Source organism: Lathyrus oleraceus, chromosome 7, assembly GCF_024323335.1.
Source record: "Lathyrus oleraceus cultivar Zhongwan6 chromosome 7, CAAS_Psat_ZW6_1.0, whole genome shotgun sequence".
In the NCBI taxonomy this organism is placed as follows: domain Eukaryota; kingdom Viridiplantae; phylum Streptophyta; class Magnoliopsida; order Fabales; family Fabaceae; genus Lathyrus; species Lathyrus oleraceus.
Window position 1 is genome coordinate 217,938,995 of NC_066585.1, and position 9,379 is coordinate 217,948,373.

The 9,379-nt window shown below is 38.8% G+C and overlaps 1 non-coding gene across 1 annotated transcript; it reads right to left on the minus strand.

The window, feature by feature from the left end:
- Positions 1-7,218: 7,218 nt before the first annotated feature.
- LOC127108820 (small nucleolar RNA R71) lies at positions 7,219-7,325 on the minus strand. Its single transcript, XR_007796330.1, has one exon. It is a non-coding gene; the product is annotated as a small nucleolar RNA R71 (small nucleolar RNA).
- Between the last annotated feature and the right edge of the window lie 2,054 nt (positions 7,326-9,379).

A 9,379-nucleotide genomic window follows, 5' to 3' on the forward strand; every position in this document is an offset into this window, starting at 1 on the left:
TTGGTTGGATCAGTCCGATGAGGGTCACCGGAGAAGATGACCGGAGCTAGGGCTCCAGTGGTGCGCTGGAGTGATCCAGGCCATCTGATCTGGTCCCCATATTCTAATTTTGACCCTTGATTCTGATTACCTTGCTTTCCATGCATTGACTAATGACCAACACGGAATACGCACGTGTGGACATCAGATATGCCACCTCAATTAATGAGGGAGATCTGATGACCCTCATTTTTCTGATTAATTGATTTTTCTTTTTATTATTTTAAATAGCCTTTTCTTATTAAATTCATATTAATTTCAATTCTAATCCAAAAAATATGGGACTTTCATCAAAAATCTTTAAATAATTTCCTCTTCCATATTTTAAACTAAAATCATTTTTTGGATTGGATTTGATATTTTTTGTGAATTTAATAGTTTTTGACTTGTTTTTAATTAATTTTAAATACTTTTGGCTTTCCAAAAATTCTCAATTTTTTTGTCTAAGGTCCCTTGACCTTGTCTGACCTAGGATAAATCCCTTGGCCATTTATTTAGTGATTTGAAGGGATTTAAGGTTTTTTTCTCTTTTAAAATGCATTTTTATTCATTTAAAATTTGATTTTTATTTGTTTAATTGCTTAAATATTATGTTGAACTATTTGTATGATCTTATGTTGTTTCATCTTCTATTTGACCTTGATTATGGTTGATTTGAACTTCCATTTGATCAATACTATTGGATTTAGGGGGTTGATGAAGTGTAAACTTCATCCCTCAAGATGAATGGATAGTATTGATCAGATGAAATTCCTCCTTTGATCAATTTGAGTTTCCGTTTTTACTTCTATTCTTCATCTTCATCTCCTTCCTCCTCGATCTATCATTGACCAATGACTTCTCAAATAGTTCAAGTGCTAGTTGATTCATCAATGACCTTGTGTCAGAAGAATCAACATGAGCTTGATTGAGATAGGTCCACCCCATTTTATTTGTGTGTGTGTGGTATGCTTTAGGAGCTTGGTCATTTTACCTTGTCTCTAGCATGCCATAACACCAATATTTTTATTGCCCGACCTCAGATAGTTGTGACTTCTACATAAGTCCAATTACGATTGCTTAACATAGAGCTAAATTTGTCCCAAAGGCATATCATTTTTGTAAGTGAGGTTGTAAGTCTCCCATTCCTCGTGGTATTATGTGAAGATTTAACCTTTTTCTATTTGTTAGAGCTAGTGGCATACTTGTTGATTTATCCAAGTTGGAGCCCTTCTCATGGATGATGTCTTGGTTCATATCTTCATGCTTGTGAGTGGATGGTTGAGTGTTCTCCAAAGAATGACTTAAAATAATTTTATTCTTCCACTAACATTGACCAATATCTTTTGTATTGACTTTATTTTAATGCAATTTAAAATTATGCATAAGTGCAATTTAAGATAGGATGGTGGTATAGTCATGTTGATTTTGAAGGAGTAGACCTGAAAGAGTTCACATGAGATCCCTCACTCAGTGGAGACCTCTTTGGAGTTATTGATGTCATACGAGTAAGTCATGGATAGGCATTACTTTCTCTAATTTTGGGGTCCGAGAAGCTGAGGACTGTAGAACATTTAACCCAACTTGGCCTATTTAGGAAGTAGTGTGTAGACTATTTAAGTGTAGACTTGATAAAGGTTGTTACGCGATACTACACTCAGACGAGTTTCTCTTGAGAACACTATGGGTTGATGAGTCAGTCATATAAACCTATAATATCTGATAGATAGGATCACGACTATGGGAACTTTTTAGAACATGATATATAGGTTTTTATCCTTAGTACACTCCTTTTGGATGGTTCTTAACCTAACTCCATGCTCGTGACTCACAATAAACCCTTTGATTCTTGGTTGATCCGATCAGTCTCATCAATATCAATGGAACTTGGGTGTTGATAAGGTGAAAACAATAATCCACCAAAATGGATTATTGATATTGATGATAATTTGATCCATCCCTTGACCTTTGTTTGTGTTTGCCTTGTGTGTGATCCCTTGTGGGTGATTGTTGCATTCATGCACATCATAACATTCATCACAGAAAATAAATTTCAAGGAAACTAAGGTTGTATTTGCAAATATTTTCAGATCATGGATTATGGATGAAGGAACACTAAGAAGTACAGTTTCAGATGTCCCAACTTAAAGGAGTTAAGGAAGCTATCATCCTTTGTAGTTGATCCCTTGGATTTCAAGCAACGTCATGGGAAGCTTTTATCTATATTATCTACTGATGTGGTTGAAGGACTCTTGAGTGTCTTGGTGCAGTTTTATGAACCCCTCTATCAGTGCTTCACTTTTCCTGATTATCAGCTTGTGCCCAAGTTAGAAGAGTATGGCTATCTCTTGGTTATGCTCGTGTTTAACAAGGTACCTTTTAATGGATTGGAGGAGATTTTGAGATCTCAAGTCATAGCTGAAGGCTCTTCATTTGAAGAAATTTGAGATAAATGCTAACATGAAAAAGAAGGGAGGGATCCAAGGCCTTACTTCTGATTTTATGATGGGGAGAGCTACCATTTTTGCTCAAGTTGGTAGTATGGACGCTTTTGAAGCCATCTTTATCTTGCTCATCTATGGTTTAACATTGTTCCTTAACATTGACAACTTTGTTGATGTTAATGCCATTAGAATCTTCTTGATTGGGATCATGTTCCGACTTTGTCGGGTGACACGTATTTCTCTTTGCATTTAAGGAATTCTAAAGGTGGTGGAACCATTGTGTGCTGCATTCCTCTTCTGTATAAGTGGTTTATTTCACACTTGCCTCTGACGCCAGTCTTCTTGGAGAACAAGCAATGTCTATGGTGGTCTCGAGACTTACGTCTCTCATTAATGATGATATTGTTTTGTATGATTATGCATTTGATGGCTTATATATTATTGACAGTTGTGGTGAGTTCTCTAATGTGCTTTTCATTGGTACACAAGGAGGAATCAACTACAACCCTGTTTTGGCTCGTCGTCAGCTTGGGTTCCCTTTGAGAGATAAACCTAATAACATTCAGTTAGAAGGTCTATTCTATCAAGAGGGTAAAGATCCCCAAAGTTTGAAGAGTAGAATAGTGCATGCCTGGCATAATATTCATAGGAAGGGTAGAGTCGAGCTTGGTCCACACAATTGTGTAGCTTTGGAAGCCTACACTACTTGGGTGAAGAAGAGAGCTTTGGAGCTTAAGATGTTGTACGCCTGTAAAAGACTTATGCCTATGGTTGTGGCTGAGCCATCAACTCTCCCCAACCAAGATGTAGAGAAGTTGGAAGATGCACTCACCAAGATGAACCAAGAGAGGGACCTTTGGTAAGAGAGGTTCCATGCTTTGAACCGAGAGCATGTGGAGTTTCAACTTGAGTTGAAAGACAAGGATACACTCATTGAGGTTCTTGAAGAGCGTGCAGTGAAGAGACAAAGAGAGACAGAGGATTTACTTTTCTCTAGTGTTCCTTAGCCTTCCGGTGCTTGGAAGAAGATTGTTGATCAGCTCGTCCTCGAGAAATCTCAGATAAAGACGACTTTTGAGTCAGAGATCAGATGCATCTGAAGGAAGTATACACCCTTGTATAGCTCAACTAATTCATTTGCTAGGGATCCTTAGGATGAGACTCTCATTTTCCCTTGTATTTGTACTTTTTGGTTTCTGAAATTGTACTCAGTGTAATCCTTCCAAAATTCTATAAATAAAATGAGAGATTTTTGTGGTAAAAAATTGTTATTATTGATTATTATTATTGATTATTGAAATATTTGTAAATAGGACTTTGTATGTTCCTTGAAATTAAAATTAAAAACATTGCATTTCATGCATCATTTGAATAACAGGTTTCTTGCATTCCAGCCTTCGGTCAGATGTCTTATTGTTCTTCCTCTTTGTATCAGATAAGCTGACTCATCACTACAATACTCGAGCTAATCACCAGAGAAGAATGGATAATCTAGAACAAGAGAATCAGAAGCTCAAGGAAGAGATTGCTAGGCTTATTGCTTTGATGGAGTCTGTCATTGTTGCTTAGAATTAACCATTTTTGCCTCCTGCAACTCCTCCTCAGAGGACTGTTATCTCTGAAGTTGTTTCTACACTAGTGCATGTAGTTCTCGCTAGCCAGTCTGTGCCAGCTATGCTTGCCGAATTCCCATGGGGAATGTCGCCGATCTTTGTGCCTGAAGGATATGCTCCAACGTTTGCTCCTATGCCGACATCTAGCTTGGTCATGTCTGTTCCTCCTCATGTCGTGCATACTTTGCCTTGTATAGAGGAAACCATCTATCATTTTGAGCCGTATGAGGTCCCTGATGTTTATGAGAAGATGGACGAGATGAAAGACCAATTTGTTGAGCTGAGAAAGGAATTGAAGACCCTGAGAGGTAAAGATTTGTTCGGTAAGAGTGCTACTGAGTTGTGCTTGGTACCCAACATTAAAATCCCTGTCAAATTCAAGGTCCCAGACTTTGAGAAGTTTAAGGGAAATACATGTCCTCTGATTCATCTTGTAATTTATGCCTGCAAGATGTCTACTTAGACAGAAAATGATCAACTCCTCATCCACTACTTCCAAGAAAGTTTAACTGGTGCTGCACTTCGGTGGTATATGGGTTTGGACAGTGCAAGTATTCGTCCTTTCAATAACTTAGGCGAGGCCTTCATCAAGTAATACAAGTACAATATTTATATGGCTCCCGATTGTGATCAGTTACAGTCGATGTCTCAGAAAGATAAGGAGACATTCAAGGAGTCCGCGCAGAGATGAAGAGAACTTGCTGCTCAAATTAGTCCACCCTTGGAGGAGAAAGAGATGACCAAGATCTTTTTGAAGACTCTGAGTTCATTTTATTATGAACGTATGATTGCTAGTGCTCCTAATTATTTCACTGAAATGGTGAACATGGGGATGCAGTTAGAAAAGGGGGTCCGAGAGGGTCGTTTGTGTATAAATGAAGCATCTACGAGCAAGAAATATGGCAGTAGTTTCTCCAAGAAGAAGGAAGGGGAAACCAATGCAGTGACTTAAAGGAGGCATAAGAGGCCTCATGTGAGGAAGAATGCCAGACCTCGCCAGTGATAACGCGAAAACGTATCGTATTTTTGGCTTCATATGCATTGCTTTTTACTTGATTAACACTTATTATTACACAGCATTTTATGTTTATTGTAGGTATTTATCGAATAAAAGGTTTACAAGCAAGCAAAGTGGAAAATAGCAAAAAGGAAAGAAAAAGAGAAGAAAATGGAGAAAAATAGAGAGAATGGGCTCACCACACCAAATGGGCTTATGGCGCCTATCACTTGGAGGTGTGGCAACCGCCACATGATCCAAGGAGGGTGGTGGCGCCCGCCACAAAGCATGAAGATTGTGGCGCTCAACCCTAAAAATGTGGCGCTCGCCATGGAGTCCAAGACTAGGGTTGTGGCAACCTCCACAACCCAGTCTTCCCTACTTTTTCTCCATGATTTTAGCCACGAATCCACTCACCTTTGGCTATAATTTAGGGAAGTGGAAAATATATAAGGAGGGTAGTTTCTCCACATAGGGATCTCTCTCTTGCTGCTTTTCATGGTACACTTAATTTTAGTCAGATTTTATTTTCTTTTAGTTTCCTATGCAGTTCTTTCTTACTTTGTAAAAGTGACAGTTTCTCCACATCGGGGACTATTGCAATTTATTTTACTCGTTTGAATTCAATTGTAACGATTACTCATTACCAAAGCCTGCCGACATTAATTTAATTGAAGAATCAAGATTCAGTTACAACTCTCAATTCATAATCCAGGTTTTATTTTTGATTGCTATTTTATTTATTTATGCCTTATTGAATGTTTGAATTTCCAAATACCATGTCTGTTACCGGATTCATGTCCGGCTAAAACCTTAGGTATCGGTATGTAAAGACCGTCGAGACGACGGGATTCGTAAATAATTGGTGTTAGTTTTTATAAAACTTATTTTTCCGGTTTTTAGTTTCTTATTTTAATCAAACTGTTTTTCGTACGAGAGTACAAAACAAACAAAGGTTACAGTCAACAAGAACGAGAGTTTGAGATTTTAACCAGATAGCTGAAACTAGTCATTAATCCTAAACACAGCGAGAGCGCTTTAGGATTAATTAGACTTTATTCATATTCAAAAATTACTTTTAAATTCAAAATGAGACCGCGAGAGCCAAGCATTCTGGTTTAGGAGTATGGTTAGAGTCAATAAAAACGAGAGTGTGAGACTAAGTCCTTTCTATAAATAATTTCTACTGAAGAATATTTTGACCAAAAAGATTACACCAAATATCTATTGAATCCCCGAAGTTTGATGCGTTACATATTGTTATCCCTTTATCATATACCTTTATTAATATTTTGTTTACGTGATAGTTATTTCTCTTCATCCCTCCAATCTTAGAACGATCATCAGTCTTAGATTTACATAGTAACATTAGATAATGATACGTTCGATCATTAGTCCTTGTGGGTTTGATAATCTTTAAAACTATGCGATAGGACTGTGCACTTGCAGTCACGATTCCCATAGACTTACTAAGTCGTGATCAAGTTTTTGGCGCCATTGTCGGGGACTAGTTTAGTCGATATCGTAACTCCAGTGTTGCCCAGTATAGACTAAGGCAAACAATTCTCTTTCCCTTTCTACATTTGCCGAGTGTATGCCAAGTACTCGCTCTCAAGGAGAGAAGTTAAAGCTACCGTTCGACGAACCTGAGCGTTATCTTAGATTAGAACGCCAGATACGAGATTTGATACGAGAACATCGTATCAAGCTAAATCTTCCCGACCTTAATATCCCTATTCCTGAACCAGTTATTCAAGCAGAGATTGCCGAAGGACTATAAAACCATCCTCTTAAGTACTATGCAATCCCTTCGCAGGATGAACCACATAACAACATCGTTTCCTCTACCATCGAGGCTAATAATTTCGAGCTAAAACCTTCGTTGTTGTTAGCCATACAACAAAACCAATTTTCAGGTAGTCCCACGGAGGACCCGAACCTACATTTGTTAGTATTTTTGCAATACACAGACATAGTGAAAGCAAATGGTGTCAGCCCCGAAGCTATAAGACTACGTATTTTCCCATTCTCATTAAGAGATATAGCTAGAGCTTGGCTCCAGTATCTACCATCCAACTCTATCACTATGTGGAACGAGTTGAAGAAAGTTTTCTTAGCACGATATTTCCCACCTAGTAAGACGGCTATGCCAAGAGCCCAAATAAACGGGTTTAAACAAAAAGATAATGAATCACTTTTTGAAGCTTGGGAGAGATACAAAGACATGATGAGGATTTGTCCACATCATGGTCTAGAAGAACGGTTGATCATCCATACTTTTTACAACGGTCTCTTGTACAACACAAGATTGACAATAGACGCTGCCGTAGGTGGCGCACTGATGGATAAACCCTACAATGAGGCCTATCAACTTATCGAAAGTATGGCCCAGAATCATTACCAGTGGGGAAGCGAAAGAACCTTCGTAGAGACACCTCCAACGAAAGGCGACATGTACGAATTAAGCAGTCTTGACCATGTCAACGCCAAGGTAGACGCTCTTACTCAAAAGATAGACAACTTGACCATAACACCCGCAACCACTGTGGCTGCCGTAGCACCAAACTACGAGATATGCGGAGTTCCAGGGCATGTTGCCCCAAAATGTCAACTCTTGACAGGAACCTCCACAGACCAGGTGAACTATGCTCAAGGAAACCCTTACTCAAACACCTATAACCCAGGTTGGAAGAACCATCCTAACTTTTTGTACAAAAACAATAATGCATTGTATGCACCTAACTAAGCACCTGCTGTACCACTGTTGGTTGTAATTTTAAGTGTCGGGTTTTTGTTATCGTATCCACAGGGATTGTGAGATATCACCGCCTTTCGACAGTTGTATTAATTCTTAGCTTAAGGTAACAATGGGGTTTTGGTATTTGTCACGGTATCTTGCATGAAAGTATAATAAAATGCGGTAAAAGTTTTGGTTTGAATATTTGAGAAATATTGCCAAAGTTAGGGTTCGACGATCACTTTGCATGTATATGTTCGATCAACAAAACTTTGAAACTCCTTTAGATGATAAACTATTTCACAAAGTCCTCCCAATGTGTTTATCTCTAACACACATTGTGAGTTTTCCCATTTTGATCCATTGTTTATCTCTAACACAATCTATCAAAATGACAACTTTTTGGTTCAACCTTATGGTGAACAAAATCATTCATTACTATCTCTAGCTAACAAACAAGATTGGATGAAAACCTAGGTTAAGAGTTGGTAAACATCTCTTGATCATAAACCAACACAAAGAGTTTTCAATAAGAACAAAGTTTTCACCTTATATTTACCATTAAAGAGTTTACAAATGAAGATCCTTACATTTACACACAAAGCTAATAATCATCTACATCTAACCTTGACAAAATGAAGGACTTAGCTACTCATTTTCATGGTAGCTTGGTCAACAAGTTTCGGAAGAAGGTTGATCAACATCCGAGTCGAATAATCGAGATTGGATGGGAATCCACCTTCTTTTTGTGAAAGATGGTTAAGAGATGAAGAGAAATGGTTTTTAGGTCACAAAAGATCCTTGGAACAATGCTGTAAAAAAATCTAGAAAAAGTACAAAAGTATGGAAAAATAATGTATGGCTCCAAAAAGTGGCACTTGCTACTTATAGAGCAGCTACTGGGTTGTCATGCTCGCTAGGCGAGCAGAATGACTCGCCTAGCGAGCCCCTAAATGAGGCACCTGAGGCACCTGCACCCAGAGAAACAGCCTTTCCCAGACTGTCATGTTCGCTTAGCCTACAAAACCTTCGCCTAGCGAAGGACACGCTTCAACCTTCGCTCCAGCGAGGTTGAGAGGTATTGCTACTGGAATGCTCGCTGCGAACTCGCTAAAGCCCCGCCTAGCGAGTGAGTGCTGGTTGCGCTTTTCACCAAGTCTGGACGTGTTCGCCACACACCTCGCTGGAAGCTCGCCTAGCGAGTGTGGTCATGTTTGCCACTGTAAAATCCTGGGGCTTTTCGCTTGGCTTTCGCTGGACGCTCGCCTAGCGAGTGCTTCGCCACAGCCCTCGCCTAGCGAGCAAGCTGATGAATGCTTGTTTTATTTGATCCCTTTGCCAAATTTCTTGTGTCTTCACTTTCTATTATTTCATGCCTACTTCCTGCACAATAACACACAAATCAAAGGTACCAAGATCGCTTATCATTGAATTGCATTTCATCCAAAATAAAGGTGGTTTTGAACACTTTAGCAAGGAAATAGAGTGAAAGATGCCCACATTTGATAGCTCAAATAAGCATTTTTGGGCATCTAACAACTCTCCCCAACTAGATTCTTGCTTGTCCTCA